This window comes from Oreochromis aureus, linkage group 3, assembly GCF_013358895.1.
Source record: "Oreochromis aureus strain Israel breed Guangdong linkage group 3, ZZ_aureus, whole genome shotgun sequence".
In the NCBI taxonomy this organism is placed as follows: Eukaryota; Metazoa; Chordata; class Actinopteri; order Cichliformes; family Cichlidae; genus Oreochromis; species Oreochromis aureus.
The window spans coordinates 95,447,679-95,468,316 of record NC_052944.1 but is presented as its reverse complement, the minus strand read 5'-3'; the positions used below and the strand labels follow the sequence as shown (position 1 = coordinate 95,468,316).

General features: G+C 38.9%; 1 long non-coding RNA gene across 1 annotated transcript; it reads left to right on the top strand.

Moving 5' to 3' along the window:
* The first annotated feature begins 5,662 nt into the window (after positions 1 to 5,662).
* On the top strand, positions 5,663 to 6,834 carry LOC120438501. Its single transcript, XR_005611952.1, has 2 exons — positions 5,663 to 6,284; positions 6,501 to 6,834. It is a non-coding gene; the product is annotated as an uncharacterized LOC120438501 (long non-coding RNA).
* Positions 6,835 to 20,638: the final 13,804 nt, after the last annotated feature.

Sequence of the window (20,638 nt, the reverse complement as noted above, 5' to 3'; positions counted from 1 at the left end):
CTGGATACTGTAGCTCCAGTGAAAACTAAGGCCTCAAATCCGAAGTACCTGACTCCGTGGTATAATTCTCAAACACGTAGCCTAAAGCAGATAACTCGTAAGCTGGAGAGGAAATGGCGTGTCTCAAATTTAGAGGATCATCATTTAGCCTGGAGAAATAGTTTGTTGCTTTATAAGAAAGCCCTCCGCAAAGCCAGAACATCTTACTATTCGTCACTGATTGAAGAAAGTAAGAACAACCCCAGGTTTCTCTTCAGCACTGTAGCCAGGCTGACAAAAAGTCAGAGCTCTACTGAGCCAACCATCCCTTTAATGTTATCTAGTAATGACTTCATGAACTTCTTCACAAATAAGATTTCTATCATTAGAGAAAAAATTACCAATAATCATCCCACAGATGTAATATTATCTACAGCTACTTTTAGTACCATCGATGTTAAGTTAGACTCTTTTTCTCCAATTGATCTTTCTGAGTTAACTTCAATAATTAATTCCTCCAAACCATCAACGTGTCTTTTAGACCCCATTCCTACAAAACTGCTCAAAGAAGTCCTGCCATTAATTAATTCTTCGATCTTAAATATGATCAACCTATTTCTAATAATCGGCTATGTACCACAGGCCTTCAAGCTGGCTGTAGTTAAACCTTTACTTAAAAAGCCATCTCTAGACCCAGCAGTCTTAGCTAATTATAGGCCAATCTCCAACCTTCCTTTCATATCAAAAATCCTTGAAAGAGTAGTTGTCAAACAGCTAACAGATCATCTGCAGAGGAATGGCTTATTTGAAGAGTTTCAGTCAGGTTTCAGAGCTCATCACAGCACAGAAACAGCTTTAGTGAAGGTTACAAATGATCTTCTTATGGCCTCTGACAGTGGACTCATCTCTGTGCTTGTCCTGCTAGACCTCAGTGCAGCGTTCAATACTGTTGACCATAATATCCTATTAGAGCGATTAGAACATGCTGTAGGTATTAAAGGTACTGTGCTGCAGTGGTTTGTATCATATCTATCTAATAGACTCCAATTTGTTCAAGTAAATGGAGAAGCTTCTTCACACACTGAGGTCAATTATGGTGTTCCACAGGGTTCAGTGCTGGGACCAATTCTGTTTACATTATACATGCTTCCCTTAGGCAGCATCATTAGAAGACATAGCATAAATTTTCACTGCTATGCAGATGACACGCAGCTCTATCTATCCATGAAGCCAGGTAACACACACCAATTAGTTAAACTGCAGGAATGTCTTAAAGACATAAAGACCTGGATGGCCGCTAACTTTCTGCTTCCTAAACTGAGGTTATTGTACTCGACCCTGAAAATCTTAGAAATATGGTATCTAAGCAGATTCTTACTCTGGATGGCATTACCTTGGCCGAAGCAGCCGGCCCCCCTCCCCTTTCCAGGGGTTGTGTGTGAGACTTTAGATCATCAAACTGTAAATTTTAAATTGTTATTGATCCCTTTACCCCGAGTCCTAAAGTGTATTTTTATTTTCTTACTCTTCTTATATTTATTGTTTGTTTACTTGCACTGCTGTAACTGGAGCCTTGTCGTCTTGTCTCTCTATATACTCCGCTGTATGTAGCGGAGATGACAATAAAGTTTACTTTGACTTCAGCAGCAAGCAGGTGCACCGAGGGCAAACGCGGGCGCCCTTACTCCCAGCAAATGGACGATGGAAAACCGATCGGTGCCTACAACATTCCCAATATGCGCTGGCATGATGTCGGGGCAGCATGAATACGAGCAATTTTTATTTTATTTTTTTTCGCCGATGCCCGTGATGCCGCCCCACCCCCCCCCACCACGATGCCGCTCCGGGCAACCGCCCGTGTTCCCGTATCAAAAACCGCTACTGCCTTTACTACTGTGCTTTGATGTCGCTTGTAAGGGTGAAACTCATTGTGAAACGTTTAAGAACCACTGCTACAGAACAATGGAGATTTCCGTTATATGGTAACATCTGCACCTCACGTGACGCCCAGAATTGTACAATACTGATGCTTGAGAGCGCGCGTGTGATGCAAGTATGTGTAGAGTGTTGAGCGCGTGATCAGTGGTGAGAAAAACAACTCACGAAACTTGACCTTTCTATACTCGTGGCTCACTTGCACTTCTAATCTATTCGTTTGCACACTTACATACACCCGGCTGTGGTTTCCTGTTTTGCTACACTCTGGAGAGCCTTGCCTTTAACGGTCTTCTCTCACAGAGAGCAACAGAAAACCTCACTCAGAAAACTTCGAAAAACTCAAGATTGACTGAACTCAGTTCAAAGTTACCTTGGCACTTACCTTTAGACGTGAGAGGTAGTGATGGTCCGCTTGAAGCTGACGCTCCGGTGCGTGTGTCAAAAAGATCAACACACTGCTTCAGAATAGTGATGTGTCGTCGCGAACAAAATGGCTCTTAGAGCCGAATCTTTGACGTGAACGACGGGAGCCGTGTTTTTTTCTCTTTCTCTCACCCTCTCTCTCGCACTTTTTTTCCGCTTCACTCCGCACGCGAGCCTTGTGCTTTGCGCTGGGCAGAGGGGGGAGGGGCTGTAGTTACAGTTGCAGTAGCAGAGGAACAGAGCGGGAGGGAGAGACAGAAACAGAGCCAGGGACAACAACGTCACATGAGAAAGGTATAGTAATCATCCACAACTATTTTCAGTTGCAGATGATAAAGGATTCAGAAAGTTTATTCGTGAAGGCCCATATGACAGAGAATATGCATCTTCTTTTTGTTTTCATATTTTAATTTATATTTAATTGTGTTGTGGTTTGCAGTGTTTTGTGTTGTTTCACTTTAAATTTGTTTTAAAGGAAAAAGCTGAAAATTTAAATAGTTAAAAGTTGAACTGTAACTAGTTGGTTTCTGTATTATATGATTTATTTATTACATTTTATATGGAGTGAAAAAATAAAAGTATATTTACGGTGGCCCCTAGAGACAAAGCAGTACAAACTCCAAAACACGTACAAACCCTGAAGCACGTACAAACTCCCAAAAACGCAAAAACTCCAAAACACGTAAAAACTCCAAAACACATACAAAACACAACAGAAGTGCTCCAGAATGCTAGGCGCAGTGTTGAGCTTTTGTTACCTAGAGGCTACACAAGCCAGCAAGTACCAACGACCGGATTTGGTGTGTGGTAGTAACAGGTAAATGAACATTTTTTTTAAAATTATTTGAATATATGTGAGTGCCTGTGTATAAATACACAAGCAATACACATATGCTTTCAATTGTGTAATTTAAGTGATCTAGGTAGCTCTGTTTTGGAAGTTCAGTTAATGCTAGAAATGTGTTTTGGAGTTTGTACGTGCTTTGGAGTTTGTATGTGTTTTGTCTCTAGGGGCCACCACATATATTTATATATAAATATATATAAATAAAACCACGTTTGTTTTTTGTTTTTACATTAGTAATTCCTTTTGTGCATAATTTTATATTATTGTTAATAATAAATTAATTAAAGCAACAAAACAACCTGAAGAGCCGGTTCGAGGCGAAGAGCCAGCTCTTTTTAGTGAGTCGAGCCGAAAAGAGCCGGCTCTTTCGGCTCGACTCACTAAAAAGAGCCGGAAATCCCATCACTACTAGGCGCAGTGTTGAGCTTTTGTTACCTAGTGGCTACACAAGCCAGGAAGTACCAACGACCGGATTTGGCGTGTGGTAGTAACAGGTAAATGAACATTTCTTTGGAATTATTTGAATATATATGAGTGCTTGTGTGTGAATACACAAGCAATACACATATGCTTTCAATTGTGTAATTTAAGTGATCTAGGTAGCTCTGTTTTGGAAGTTCAGTTAACGCTAGAAATGGGTTTTGGAGTTTGTATATGCTTTGGAGTTTCTCCGAAAGAGCCGGGTCTTTTTGGTGAGCCGAGCCGAAAGAGCCAGTTCTCTAAAAAGAGCCGGAAATCCCATCACTAGTTGTGTAATATGCTGGTATTGATATGATCAAAAATGAACTGAGTTGTTTCCTATTCTATAGAAATTGTACATCTAATTAATAACAAGGCTTTCTGCTGATGTTATTAATTAAAAACTTATTGTTTTATTTTTAAGCAACAACTTTTTAGCATACAATCAGTCCATGCTGTACAGGACAGATTTGTAAACTGTGCATACAAAAATAGACTATTTTACAAAATTGCTCATTCAACAAATGTAAATCACAGCAGATTTTTGTTGTTGTAGGTGCACTGTCACAACTAGAAATGTGGGGGGAACTCCTCAAAATTGAAGGCAGAACAGGAAAATACATGGGAATAACAATTTTCCTTTAAGCACATCAGTAAAGGTCGATCCGGATACTTGATAACTGTTGGTGTAGGTATGACATGAATTTGAATCTCCATTATCACAGGTTTTAATTGGGAGGCAACATGCAGATATACAGGAGGACTATAAACAGCAATTCCAATTGCATACAACTGTTTTAGAAAATACCAACAACACTGTTAATTTATCGCTTGCTGGTCTATAGACTTTACAGTGTGGATGGATGGAAAATCCATCTGGCTCCACTCTTGCTGAATTGGTGCTACAAACAACTCTGCGCTCGGCTTTCCTGGCTGTGTGTGGATTTATACTTACAAATTTTGACCCTATTTTTCTTCCTTTCAGCTGATTGGTCAATTTCATGTCAATCACCAATTAAACAATGCAATCAGAGAACATCTCCAAAAGTTGATTCTGTTCATCTGGACGTAGCGTTTTCAGTGGGAGAAAATGCTGAAAACGCTACGTCCAGATGAACAGAATCAACTTTTGCAGATTTACTTACCTGGATGATTGAGCATGCATCAAGACAATCAGAGAACAGATAGGTTTCGCTGTTGGAGGGCTGCATTACGGAGCTTCAGGTCCTGAAGCGCCTTGAGGCGACTTTTGTTGTGATTTGGCGCTATATAAATAAAATTGAATTGAATTGAATTGAATTGGAAGAATAAATTCCCTTTTACATACCAGACCAGCATTTTCCTTCATTACCACGAAGGAAAACAGTCTGTGCGTGTCCGAGTTAAGTGGTTTTTGTGTCACAGGGCTTATAATATGTGTAAAAATCTGGCCATGGACCATCACATCACACTGCTATCATATTTTTCTGTTACTATCATGTTTCTTTTCTGAGATGTTGTTACTTTTATGACAGATGTAACGAGAAATCTTCCTGAAAGTAAAATGTTTTATTCTAATCAAATATTTGATTCTGATAACAGATAAAGATTTTTTTTACTTTTGTTCCGCTATGATAGTTTATACAAATTTTGGCCAATTCCTATTTATTTTAATAGGCTTTAGCCCCCAAAAAGTCGCCAGCGACAGGTTTTTCCAAACCTGTTTCGTCAAACCTGAGCTCTACCAGGGGCCCAACACGCCTGGACTTTTAGAAGAAAAGAGATGTCCGAAAATAAACCACAGGGTCAAATACTTGATTTTGTTCAGTGTTTTAGAGTTATCAATTCAAATTAACTAATTTAAATATTTTATTCATGTACATTTTGATTGCCTTTTTCAGTAAAAACGGCAAAATTTCAATTTCTTTTTTTTTTCTGTCATTAATCCTTGATTACATTCATATAGTATACGGTAGAGGAAAAAACCTACCAGATGTGTAAAGTAGTAGTAATACTGAAAAAAGGGACAAAAGTACACACACTCACAGCTGATTTTATGACACTTTTACAGCTAAAACAATATATAATTCCGGTTATCCTGCGTAACATTATTGGGGATAAAGGGTTAAGGAACCGCAATTAATTTTTTTAGTTTAGCTTGTGTTTACTACTAATTTTTTTTTTTTTATCACCACACAGTAAACATTAAGTAATATGTAAAGTGTCCATTTATCCTCCATGCCTGGTCCATTATCTTAAGCTTAGGCTGCTGCCCCTCGCGACCCAATCCGGTACTAAGTAGAGATGCCCAGAGTTCGCTCTCTCCAGGCACTTGGCCCAGCTCCTCCGGGGGAATCCCAAGGCATTCCCAGGCCAGCTGAAAAACATAGTCCCTCTAGCATGTCCTGGGTGTTCTGGGTCTCTTCCTGGTGGGACATGCCCAAAACACCTCACCAGGGAGGCATCCTAACCAGAGGCCAGTATCTAATCTGTCCTTTTTGTATGTTCCCCTCAGGTTGCCATGGTAGCAGATACGGGGAGAACAAGTGTAGACGATGCCACAAGAAGGATGATGAAATTCCTCATATCACCTGAGCTGGCTGCGGAGTACAACATGCTTGGCTGACATGGGAAAAAAAAAGTTCAGAGATTGTGTATGGTAAGTTAGTTTCACTTGAGACATTTGAACTTTAGAAAACTAAACTTTTTTAATAAAGTGTTTGAAAGTGTAACTGAGATTGGTTATCATACAATTTGTATACATTTTTTGAGGCAATAAAGTGAAATAAACATTGTTCTTTGCAAATCATCACCAAATGAAGTAAGCTAAGATTAACTTTACTTTGGCTTGCCCATTTTTCTTCTTCATTTGCAGAGGCACTGAAGAAGAATTATTTAACATCAAAAGTCAACTTGCAAGAAGCAGAGAAGGCTCTGTCCAAGTGGTTCACTGGAGCTAAAGACAGAGGAGGACTGCAAGGGTACAAAATAGACTTACGGCTCTGTAAAAAAACAAAAAACGAAACCCTACTCATTCAAGATAAGCTTTTGAGTTTTCCATCTGACTTTTTCCCCATGTTGCTACAGTTCCATAAATCTAAGGAATTTTGCTGTAGTTTGACATTTCTAGTTTTTTTAAAGTTTACGCACTTTGGTATACAGTTACGTAAAATCACAGTTGTTGGACAAAATAAATGTGAAAAATGTTGTTTTGTGTACCCTCGTGATTTTTGAAATGGTTTTACTTACAAACTAGTTTTTGTTTGTTTAATATATTTGGTGTCTTTCTGTCACAGAACCCGTATTGGCCGTCTGATAAATTGATTTTGTGACTGTTTTGCTACATGGGGCCCACCCAGTGCCAGAAATTAGCCAATTCAAACTAGAAGTAAGATGCAACTACAGAACCCACTGATAATGCCATTCCAACTTTTTAGCTCATGTTTTCCTCATGTTGTACCCACAAAAAACTTAAAAGGTGGGGCCCGGGTGGGTTTCTGTGTACTTTGCCTAGTTGGGGCCCATTTAGTTCCCAGATTTTACCAATATAATACCGAGATGGGCTTATAAAATGGGGCCATTATGGAACCCGCGGACAATCCCACTTAAAACCCACTTTTTAGCCTTTGTGGTGCTCACATGGTACCCACAAAAAACTTGAAAGATGGGGCCCGGGTGGGTTTCTGTGTACTTTGCCCAGTTGGGGCCCATTTAGTTCCCAGATTTTACCAATATAATACCGAGATGGGCTTATAAAATGGGGCCATTATGGAACCCGCGGACAATCCCACTTAAAACCCACTTTTTAGCCTTTGTGTTGCCCACATGGTACCCACAAAAAACTTGAAAGATGGGGCCCAGGTGGGTTTCTGTGTACTTTGCCCAGCTGGGGCCCATTTAGTTCCCAAATTTTCCTAACATAACACCTATATGGGCATTTAACATGGGGCCATTACGGAACCCGCGGAGAATCCTATATGGGGCTCATTTTTCAGCCCCACATATAAATGTTGGCTGGGGCAGGGTATCCCTCAGCAGCAGCTACAATATCTTCAGAGTGACAAACTGCATTTAGCAGAACACCAATTTAATTTCAAAGAACCGGAAAATGCAGATTATACAAACCCGGTCCACTAAACTACTCCACCTGAACAGGAGAGGAGCGCTTCCTGAACTGTTGTTTGTCAAAACATCACACATTGTCAGATTGGCTGAAAACGGCGTTCACGCCGCCGTCGCTCCAGTACAGCTGAGCAGACTGCAACCGTGGGAGAGAGTGACTGTGTTTCACACGCTCAGCTCTAGCTTTCTGATCCTGGACTTCGTGACAGATCTACCACTGTGAGTAACACTGTTTCGTCTTCCGTGGACTCTGTATGTCCTAAATCAGATAACTCTGTTACTGTGTGTTTGAACTCTAAAGACATTATTCAGAGTGACACCTCGGTGTCAAGTTATTCACCGGTTGTCCTCGCTAGTGATCTTTGTGTTCCTGAGCCGTCAGACTCTGGTAATGCTCGCAGTGTTTTCTCTGAGTTAGCCAATATGGATTTTCCAGCTGTTGAGCTGAACAAAGGACTGTTATTCCACCCCAGACTCACCTACACGCTATTACTGGCATTGTATCCCCGCTGGACTGTTTTACTCCTCAGCCTCTTAATTCTGAGGTTTCCCAGCCTGAGCCCAGCCACACACCATCAACAGTTGTAAATAAAACAGTGCGTGCTGAGGAGCACAGTCTAAGACTGTGTGTTCTGTAGCCGATGTTCCTTCTAGTGACTGGTTTGTGTTCAAACCTGTTTTGTCTTTTCACATTTCTGGTGTTGCCCAGCCAGCCCTGGACACAGTAAAACTTCTGCATCTAAGACTTCCTGTGTTGGTCCGACAGTTTCCCAGTCTGTGATCTTTTCTGTGCCTCAGCTGGTAAACGTAAATGGTAACAGAGTGCCACCTGCAATAGTTAAACTGGCTAAAATGCTTGAACTTAGCACAAACTTCTTTGGTTCCTGTTTATACCTCAGCTTCTTCTTATTTTATATATATGGCCTGGTCATGGGGAATGAGACAGAACACAGAAAATATTCGTTTTTGTTTTTTGGCTTTTTTTTTTTAAATTTCTCCAAATGATCTCGGAAAAGCACAGTTTTAAGCACAGTTTTTTAGTTTTTGTGGTTTTGAGTGAAAACATTTAATTTTAACATTAAACCCAGGAAGAGTTCCTACTTTGGGTTCCAATTTAAGCAGATTATTAAAGTAGATCTAATTTTAACAACTTCACAGGCTCCTGTTGAACTGTCACTAACCCAAAACCAGCGAGAGCTCTAATCCTGCTCCACAGGCTCAGCCTAAAACACCTGTAACTTTCAAGGTCTGAGATAACAATAAATATCAAAATATCACAGTGTATTAATAATTAATATTCATAATATATGTGTAATAATATTTTTATTATTATTTGATTTGATTTTCCTGTTTGCAGCAAACAATTTTACAAGCAGAGCTGCTGTCAGTCCACAGTAGAGGCCGATCCTTCCTTGTCTCTCTACTGCAGAGACAGAAACACATCTGGGTTTCTCACATTCATTAATATCAATTACACTAACAACACATCAGAATAAGAGAAAAAAACTGTTAGGAGCGGGTTATGTTCAGAGTTTTACTTTCAAATTCACATTTTCTCTCTGAGTCTCTGAGTTTTAGAACAAAACCTGAGCATTTGAATTCAAACATCAAACTAAAAATGTCCTAATAAACTTTCAAACAGAAAGTGTCAGACTGTTTTCTTTGGTCTGTTTTACTCTGAAAATTCACATTTATATGAAACATTTCTGCTGATCTACACAGACCAACAGTCAGTAGAGTCAGTATTAAATATCAGAAAATGATTATTACCAGTCTACTTTCATAAGTCACCAGTATCCTCTAAACGTCATGTTGCCTCCTGTCATTCAGAGGTGTGTGCTGAGCTGGAGCAGCAATAATGTAGAAACTATGAAACAGAAGAAACTGCAGCGCACAGGAAAAATTTATGACATGTTGATAAGAGTTATGATTACAAGTGTGTGAGTCAGTGTTGTGTTTCACTTCTTAAGACTCAAACACTGCTGTGTTTTGCTTTTAAAATGTACATTTATAAAATATGTTTACATGTACTATTATTAATTATTTTTTTAAATAGATAAATAGAAAAATAACACTTGTTCATAACACAATTTCAGCTTATCAATAAAAACATTAAAGCATCAAGTACAAAGTTTAAGTCTCTAAATGAATCCTGAGGGTCTGAACTGACAGCTACACTCTGAGAGTTTGTATGAGATCAGACAATAAAGCAGCAGATCACTGTGGATCGAAGAACACAAACACCACTGATTCTGTAAGAAAAGAAAAGCATCACCTCCTGTTCTACGCTATAGCTTAATCAGAGCTTATCATACATAATCATCATTATAAAATCAAGGTGAATACTTCATTACAAACTGCCATTCAGTAAAAAACTGAATCACAGGAAATGAAATAAAGCTAAACATCTTAAATCAGCTTCACGTTGCTCTGAGGTCGATGATTTCATTTTGTTTCATTATCAGTGACAGTCTGTTTACCTTCAAAACAATGTAAACTTGAAAAACTGTTTCCTTCATCGAGTTTATGATTATAGCTCATGAATGAACAGACTTGCATGAAGTTCATGATTTCTTGGATCATGTCTCATTATTTTGTCCATCATGTGTTGTCCTCAGGATTCCCATATACTTGTTTAACATTCACCTAGAGACCATTTTTGGCCCGAGGACAACACGAGGGTTACAGAGAGCTCCAAAAGTCTCATTCACATTGTTGATCAAACGGTTTCCACTGATCTGAGGAAGTTTTCTGACATCCATTATTAAATGAGTTAAGTTGCATTAGTAATGAAGGCACTGAAATAAATCTGTTAAATCCAAGTTTAAATCTTTACTGTTTCTGACATCACTATGAATAACATCATATCCTGTTAGGACCTCCTGACCATCATAATGAGAACAAAGAGAATCCTGTAAACTGAGAAAACTGATTATTGGTTCTTTTGATCAACACTGCATGTAGAGGAATATTAACATTGGATTCCTGAGATCTGCTTACTTAACACGAGATATTTTTGCTTGAAAGTGGAAACCAGAAATAGTGTGTTTGGCCGCTCCAGTGTCAGAGGACTTGGGGGCGTGACCATGAGTTTTGTGTTTGTACCATATTCGGTGAAGAGCAATCAGGCTGTCACAAGTGGACTGGGAGGAGTGAAGGTGCAGTGAAATGTGCTTTCACAGCAGGATGGATTTAATTCTGAAACTGTCTCTGTTGAGGTTTTGTAGACATGTGACTGCTTATTATGTGACATTAACTTGTCAGCCATTTTGAACGTGGAGTAATCCTGATACATCAAGTGAGTGAAAAACCTGGAAATATTGGCCCTGTCTCAAAATGCGTACTTGTGTTCTCGTGTACTCGTAATACGTCATCAATCGAAGAGTAGTACTGTTCCAATTCAAAGCACGCATCAAGCTGAGAACGCAAAAAAAGTCCCGGATGTGTTCTCGCTCCGCCTGTTTTATCGAGCATGCATTGGTGGTGATTTGTGTGGACTTGGTACAGCTAAATATCCCAGAATACATTTCGTCCAAAACTCAAATGCGGCAACGGCGGAGGAGCACGGCTAAAAACTTGTAAAAATATAATATTACCTTTTCTGGGTCACAAAATGAACTTTATTTTCGGGCAAGAATGTATCTCTGTAAACTTTAAACATCTGCTCGATTTATCAAGATATTTCCATATTTCCAAAAGTGCTCTGATGTTTTCGAAGACGTCTGTTACCCACCAGCTTGATAGCAGACCAAGAGGTCAAGGATCACTAGAGCCCAGCGAGAAGAGCGGACTCCTGCACATCGTTTTTAACCCCTCGCAGTCTTTCATTACTCAAGTTAAACATGATATATAAGTCTATTTGATAACTTTGAAATGTTAATGTTTGGTTTATACTTATACTAATATACTATATTTGTTTTATACCACTGATTTCCTTTCCGATACGATGCCAAGTAAAATTCAGGGTGGTATCAACGATACTGATCCATAACTGATACTGTTTCATTGTATTTCAAAATCCAATATATAATTGTATTATGTAATTGTAATAATGATATAATAATATAGCTTCATAATGATTACAAGACATCAGACTACTTGTTCTTATTGCTTAATAATGCAGAATTATCATATAGAAATAAAAAAAACCTCAAGCGACTCCGCGAGAGACATCTGTCTCGCCCTAGCAGCACCTGTCCCTCTCCTCCTCTTCAGTTCGCCTCAACATAAGCTCATCATATTCTACGACAAGGTTAGTGGTGTTGCCACAACAACTCACTGTCGTCCTTGGTCTCTTGTGTTCTGAAGGCCTCTGGATGTCTGGAGCCTGGATCTCCTCCATACCTGCTTCGTGCCCTGGAGGACGGGGCAGTGGCCCCCCACACCCTCTAGCAGATCATTACATGAAGGAATCTTTTAAAAAACAAGCGCGTTCATGCTCACAGGTGTACACACGGGTGATCACACACACAAACTACACCCTTTTTGGCTCCTACCTCAAAGCACACTGTGCGCTGTCGATCTTACGTGCTGCACAATAATGTTTAACATTTAGTATTTACTGTTATATTCACATAGATCATCGTGATGATGTTTTGCTATATTGCTGTCTTTTTTTTGCTTGTTTTCTCTTTTTTCTTTCTCAACAGGTGATCCATGTGATTGATATATGTATTTTTTGTCTGTTTGTTTTGTTGGTTTTTGTTTATTGCCCTTTATCACCGTTCCTCTTCCTCGCTGTTTTTCTTTCCCTCTTTCTTTCCCCCAGTCAAGTCTGTCCCGAATTTAGCAAGTGAAAATAAAATGAAATAAACAATAAAAGGTGAATCCAATAAGCAAGGCTGGGATGGCCCATTTGGTAAAGTAAATCCATTGTGCATCTTTCTTTGCCTTTAGACAATAATTCTGATGGCAAAAGAACCAAACGGGACAGGCGGGAAAAAACAACAACAACAATTTCCCACCTGCGGGACTAATAAAGGTTATGTTATCTTAAAGGCACTTACTGTACTGTGATTTTACTTGCACTGACATGCCTACGCTGTCCGACTGGTTAAACAAATTCATAGTCTCACTGCTGTTGTTATAACAGAATTTTCTGCCGCTGGCTACTGAATTTCTTATCAAGTGAAATGTTTGAACTCCAAAATATTAATGATTCAGTTACATAAATGATGTGCAGCATTTTAATCCATCTATAATCCATACATCATCATCATCATCATCATCATCATCATCATCAAATCAGCATGAATACTTCATTACAAACTGTCTTTCAAAAGCAAACTGAATCAAGAACAGAATATGAAATAAAACATCTCAGATCAGCTTCGCGTTCTCTGTGAGGTTGATGACCTAATTTTGTTTCATTTCCATAATCATAGTGATTATTTCATCATGTTATCAGGGACAGGTTGGTAAAGTTTCCCTTCAAAATAATGTAAACTTGAATTACAGTTTCCTCCATTGAGTTTATGATTATAGCTCATTATTCTGTCCATGTTATTAACTGTCAAACTCTTCCACTGACTGTCAGTCAGTGAACAAAAAAACCCAACTTGGAGTAAGAGCTGACAATGTTAATACCATAAACATGTTGTGTATATCACAGTGTAAGTTTTAAACATCATAAGTCAGCAGGTTATTATAATATACAAAAAGCAATATTAGAAATGAGTTCACTTCAAGTTCACAGCCATCATTCAGTAGTTGCTTAAATTAAATTAATTTTCCTATTCTGTTTTTATGCAGACTTTGCCATCAGTCTATATAATAAACAGCTCAGAGCTCCAAACTATACAAGAACAACAAAAGAGCATTATCCATTATCACATGCTTTTTCACCTCCTTCCTGATGTAACTGGTGCGTCTCCTCCAGCCCCATGCTGTGCAGCCAATTGTTTTTGTTCATGTCATTATTTCCTGCATCTACACCTGTGATGATATTCAAGTTTTTGAAGAGCTCTGCTATGCAAATTAACCCCATGCACCCAGGTGAGTGCAGTCGCCTCCATTTATTTTATCTTTTTAAAATGTTTTTACATTTCACACTCACTGGCCATTTTATTATGGCTCAGAGTTCCAAGGTTCTGTATTAACACTCCTCAGAGATTTTGATCCATATTGACATGACAGTGTCACACATTTCTGCATATTTGTCAGGTGCACATCCATGATGGGAGTCTCTATTCCACCACATCTGAAAGCTGCTCAGTGAATAAATGATAATAGTAAATAACCTGTATTTTTATAGCGCTTTATTTAGTCCCTAAGGACCCCAAAGCGCTTTACACTACATTCAGTCATCCACACATTCACACACTGGTGATGGCAAGCTACATTGTAGCCACAGCTGCCCTGGGGCGCGCTGACAGAGGCGAGGCTGCCAGAGACTGGCGCCACCGGGCCCTCTGACCACCACCAGTAGGCAATGGGTGAAGTGTCTTGCCCAAGGACACAACGACCAAGACTGTCCGAGCCAGGGCTCGAACCGGCAACCTTCGGATTACAAGATGAACTGAAAACTCTTGAGCCCTGAATAAACAATGGAGAGAAAACTGAAACTGTGTGAAAATGTCTACAATCAGATGCTTCCCGGCTTGTTTTGATTGCTTCATTTAACTCAGTCAGAGGAGGAGGGGGGGTCGGCCCGCCATGCAGAAAGACTTCTTCCAAATACATAGACACCGAGTATGCTAAAATGAATGTCGAGCTCAAAAAGACATTTAATGAGTTAGAATACGTCTCTACTACAGCAGACATCTGGACTGCATATAATAAAAGCTGTCTTGGTGTAACAGTACATTGGATAAATCCACACAGCACGCAGAGAGAGAAAGCAGCACTGGCATACAGAAGATTCAAGGGTCACCATACGCATGATAATATTGCTGTTTAGTTGGACAACATATCCCACAAAATAACATCAACTGTGACAGACAATGGCTCTAATTTTGCCAAGGCCTTCAAAAAGTACCAGCCAGTTGAAGAGGAAGACTCTGAGAATGATGAGGACAAGGTAACTTTTACAAATATGAACGATGCCTTAAAAAACAGTGTTGGTGATGATAATGACAACGATGATAATGTAGGTGTGTTGATCACTCTGCCGCCACACCAGAGATGTGCATCACACACATTAAGTCTTGTTTCTTGTAATAATGTTGACAAGTGGCTACTTTCTTTGTCTTGCACTATCCTACTACTGTATATTACTGTACACTATTCTTATTGTATATATTGTATATCTTATATCTATTTCATCTGTTCCTCGGTCTCTCCTGCTGCTTTGAGCATGTACATGACAAAAGAATTTCCCTCGGGATAAATAAAGTTGTTCTTATCTTATCTTATCTTATCTTATCTTTCACAAACAGAAACAAAGGCATTATATAGAAGCGCTGCCACAAAGTGCACAGGGTTGTGGAACAAGGCCAGTCATTCAACAGTGGCTGCAGAGACAGTGGATGGCATTATTGGAAAGAAACTGCTAGTTCCTTGCACTACAAGATGGAATTCGTTTTATGATTCTTTGGCTCGAATCTGTGAGATTTCTCTGCTTGAGCTGAACACCATCTTCTCCAACTTTGGGTTGACAGCCATGACAGAGCGGGAACATCAGTTCATCAGGGAGTACTGCACTGTCATGAGGCCACTTACAGTGGCCCTGGACATTCTTCAGGGAGAAGACAACACTTTTTATGGGATACTCCTACACACACTGGAGACATTGATGTTTAAAAAAAAATAAGTGAAGATGCTTTCTTGGCTGCTGTGACTCTGCCCAAGTTCAAACTATGTTGGCTGTGGACACAGGAAAGGAAGGACAAGGCCAAGGCAAGTCTGCTGGCAGAGTGCCGGAAAATTGTCCTTGACGAAGACCAGCGAGCAGGTACCAGCACACCTACATGCCAACTTAGCACAGACTCAGCCACAGAGGATGGCTTTTTTTTTTCCTTTGAAGATGAGGACGACACCTCTGCTACTGCAGAAAGTCAAGTCATAGATTATTTCAAATCAGGATCACATGGAATGGACTCTCTGAATAGATATGCACTGATAAAGAATATTTCACTCAGATACAATGCAGCCACGCCATCCAGTGCCCCAGTAGAAAGACTGTTTAGCCTGGGAAAGCTCGTCTTCTCTCCAACGAGGGACAGAATCTCTGATGAGAAATTTGAGAAGCTCCTTGTTTTGAGATACAACCACTGGTTTAATGGCTAGGAAGAATGGATGTAAGGGGTTTGTGGATGTGGCAAATAAGAATTATTCATGTTTTAAAAAAGCAGAGGACATTAAAACAGGACGCTCTAATATGCCTCTACTGCAAGAACAGCACGTTTGACTTCAAATAGATTGTAATTGGCCATGGAGTTGACACTTTGTATTATCTGTTTAAATTTTTACACCTTATAAAAATGTTTTAGTTTTATTACACAGTGTACTTTTTCAGTATTAAATGGAAATCACCTCAACTATTTACTTTTGCATGGAGGAAAATACTTGTTTAGCCAGAGTTCTCTAAAGCTGTTACAGTTTGGCTCATTTAATTTGCACTACATTGCTTAAAAAGCATAATTTAATTTAATACTTATTTGTTAGCCAGTTAAAGCCTGTTTATGTGCAATGAATATCAAAGGTTCTGACACATCTGTTGTGTTTTATTGTATTATTTATTACAAATTTAAAAAATAATTATCTCTACAATTATAAAATATTACTTGATTGGTGTTGTCATATTATCACAGTAACGTTTGAATAGTTTGTATACATATATATTAATGTTTACTGTTAGTTCCTTCTGTTAAGTGCCTATTTACTTCAATTATATATTTAGTTTTATAACAGAGAGTTGCATATATGTTTAGTCATTTACTTTTTATTATTTTAGTAACTTTGATTAAGACTGGATCCAAGTTGTTTTACATATTTAAACATTTTTTAAAGTAACGCAATAGTTACTTTCCATATACAGCCTAAAGCACAGACAGCAGAGCAACACAGAGACGGACAGAGAGGAACAGCAGAGGGGGAAAAAGTGCCGGGGTGTCCTCTGGTTCCCTAATATATAGGGACCAGTATCCCTGCCCCCTGCTGCTGGGTAACTTTCCCACCCGTCCAAACACAGCTGCAGGGGTCATTTAGCGGCCAAGGTCTTGGCCAAAGGCCTGTCAGGACTCTGACTACCCTTTGACTTTGGCTTTTTACAAAAGGTCATGACACAGTCAAAGGTCACACATTAATCCTAATTATTAAATCTTAATACCTTAACACCTCACCTTAATAAACCACGTGAAAGTTAAAATATATATATGTTCAGTGCAGATATATAGTTACATAGGTATACATGTCACACAAAAATCCACCACATAACATAAAAACCAGCTGGAAATGTTTTAATGTTATGTTACAGCTTTGAATGTTTTATCAGAAAAAGTCTTCATTTGGTTTTGAGGAACATAAGATCATTTTAATTGTCAATTCAGTTTGTTTTGAGTTTTTAGATTGAAGTGTTTGATTCATTTTAAATGATGGTTAAACTCTCGTGCTGCCTTTGATGAGCCTTGTGGAGTCACAGTATCAATATTATTTATTAGATTATACTTTGTGTTACTCTCATAGATTTTCTGGCTCTGTGATAAAAACACTCATACAATACAATACAGCTTTATTTATATAGCACATTTAAAACCAAAGGTACACCAAAGTGCTATATATTAAGACAAACAGGTTAAAACATAACAGACACACACACAGAAGAGTCAAAACTTCTATCATATAAATAAAGATTTATTTACAATATGTTCACTTTATAAACAGTAACATTAGGAAAAGTAGAAAACTGCACATTGTAACTATCAGCATCCACAGTTAAAGTCTCAGGACTTTGCTTTTTAAACTCAGTGTGATGAGCAGAGCTGCAGCAGCTGCTGTCAGTGTGAGTGCAGCATAGAGGCCGATCCTTCCTCGACTCTCTGTCTGTGGGTTCACTGTTGGAGTTTGATGTTTGGGCTCATCAGCAGCTGCAGGAAAGGACAGAAAATATTCTTTTATCCCGACAGTTCATAAAATCTATTCAGCAAAGTTTATTATCCTAAAGTTTAACTAAAATATGAGACTCACTTTTAAAATTTCATGACATCAACTTACCAGTGACGCTGAGTTTACAATCTTGAAAGCTGCTGCCATGATTTGTCTTCACTTCACATCTGTACAGACCCGAGTCATCAGTCCTGAGTCTGGACAGTTGAAGTCTGATTCATCCTTCTCTGAGGGCGTCTTTGTCACTCTGGACTCGTCCTGAAAACTTTTCATCCTGAGACTCTGACACCTCAACACCTTCATGAACATGATACAGGACTAAATCTTTATCAGCATTTATCAGGTAACAGATGATGAAAATGTAGATCCAGGATCTGTCAGGTTTGGTGGTGAACGTCCACTCCAGTGTGATGTTGTGGTTCTCCTCTGCCTGATAGGAGGTCTGTGTCACATTGACTACAAATGATCCTGTTGAGGAGACAGAGAGGGAAAGAGAGGAGCAAACTGGAACAAATCTGTTGTTGAGCTTTAATTGGAGTTCATAAAGTGAAGCTGTAAACTAACCAGAGACACATGAGGTGAGGATGATGAGCAGCAGGATCCTGCAGATCATCTTCTCCCTGTGAGAGGAGACAGAGGTGAAGAGTCATCAACACATGAGGTCAAAGGTCAGTCAGTACAGCTAGAAGAAGGAAAATCTACAGTCTGATGGATGTAATCCTGTTCGTGATCCTGATTATTACACTGACTGACCAAAACTACATGAAGTAAAACCAGAAGAAAAACCTGCACTTTCATTTACTCTGAAAATATTTTTATAGTCTTCAAAGCTGCCGATTTTATTTTCTGTCACAAGGTGGCGCCACATGTTGTTTTGAATTGGGCAGTAAGAAAACATTTTAAAATATTTTTACTTTTATTTGTACAATTTTTTCTGTTTCTATAGCTTGTTTTCTATGATGTGTGTCATTCCAACATGTATAAAAACAAACCAACTCTTAAAATGGATATTTTTTATCCATCTTAATCCTCAGCATTAAAACATGATCAAAAAAGATCAGAGGCTCTGTTTTGTATTTAAAAAAAATATGTACATTGGTTTTTGTTTGTTTGTTTCTCCTTTCAGTTTGATGGTTAGTATGTGGACTCACATAACACATAACTCAGGTGAACTGCAGCTCTAAACTTTGCCTCGACAAGTCGCACAGACAGCCCAGAAAGATCTGCTCTTATCTGGCAGTAAATCTCAAACCATGATGCTGTTTGTGTAGGAAAACAAATACTGGAAAAACTGGGTGGGACAAAGCTTAGAGCGAAAGAGTCCCAGCACTGCTCATTACTGTTATATTGAATGCTTCCAGTTGCATAAAAATAAGATGTCTTCATTTCTTCAGAGGAAAAAGTAGTTGCTCACTGGGTTGCTCGCCAAATTTGTTCCTTCCATGAAAGAGGACAGCTTATAAACAGTTAAATACCAGAATGTGCCTTTAAGGCCAAAGTGAAATCCAACTGATTAAAAAGTTCATTCTCGCTCACAGTGGGAGCTTCTGATCTCGAGGAAAAACTCAGATGGGTGTGAAAATTTTTATTGACCAAAACACATCAGTTATGATTCATCATCACATTCAATGTGTGAAATTAGTTAAAGTGGAAGCAAACAGAAACGTACCTGCAGCTCCAAAACACACTCTGCTTCTACGTTACTCGGTGATGTCATTATGGGGGCGGACAGTGCAAGACTTCAGATGTGAGCTGAAGACTGTTCATCCAATCACAGGTCAGAAACGACACCTGTGTTTCTGAGCTGAGCTTACACAATTAGAAAACTCTTACTTTATCTGCATCCGCCTATCAGTATATGTGATGATAATCACAGGACTGTTTTAATGAACTGCACTTAAATAATCCTTTAAACTGATAACCAGGAAAAAAACCAAGATAGTAGAAAATAAAATACTTACTAAAGGTATCTCTGCTTTCAGCTGCTCGTTGCTCATGTTGTCCAAACAGTGGATCCATCATTGTTTGCTCCAACACACCAGCTTTTCTAGCATGACTGAATGCACCTTATATAACAAGAGAGGAGGAGTAGCAGCTCTGCCTGCCCCTGGCCTCTCCTCTTTTATCTCGTCTCATGTCTGCAGGGAAACCTTTCATATCCGGTGTTTGTAGTGTCCTTCTTCAGCTCTGTGATATGTTTGTGTGACATAGTGTGTCCACAGGTTAGAGACCAGTGTCGGGCAAGTTACTTTGAAAAACTAATTAATTATAGTTACTGAGTTACAAGATTCTAAAAGTAATTAATTAATTATAAAGTAACTATTGCGTTACTTTAACCCTAGAACACTATCGCTGGGTGATTTATACCCGAGCAAATACATTTACATGATTTCTCTCTCCTGCAGCTGTTTGCGAGGAGCCTGTGCCTTCACCAGGGAAGTCTCAAATGTCCCAGGAATGGGTGGACCAAAGACCAGCTTTCCAGAGTCATTATTTTGTTTTAGGAGGTTTTTTTTCTCATTTTGTTAGACATGGCACAGTTGAAAGTAAATGTGTTGTCATATTTTGATATATTTGATTACTTTTCATTGGTTATATTATATCGGGTAAAAATCACCCGGCATTAGTGATTGTGTTACTATTTATAGCGATAGTGTTCTAGGGTTAAAAAAAAAGTGTAACCCTCTGGGGTCCAGTTTTGTTATGTACAGTTATGTTTTCATTTTGACATACTGTATTGATCTAAAATCAGACAAAAAACATAAAATCTGAGTAGAAAAAGTTATATTTTTACTGTAACAACCACAAACATGTTTAATGAATCATATTTCATAACTTTAAATGCAA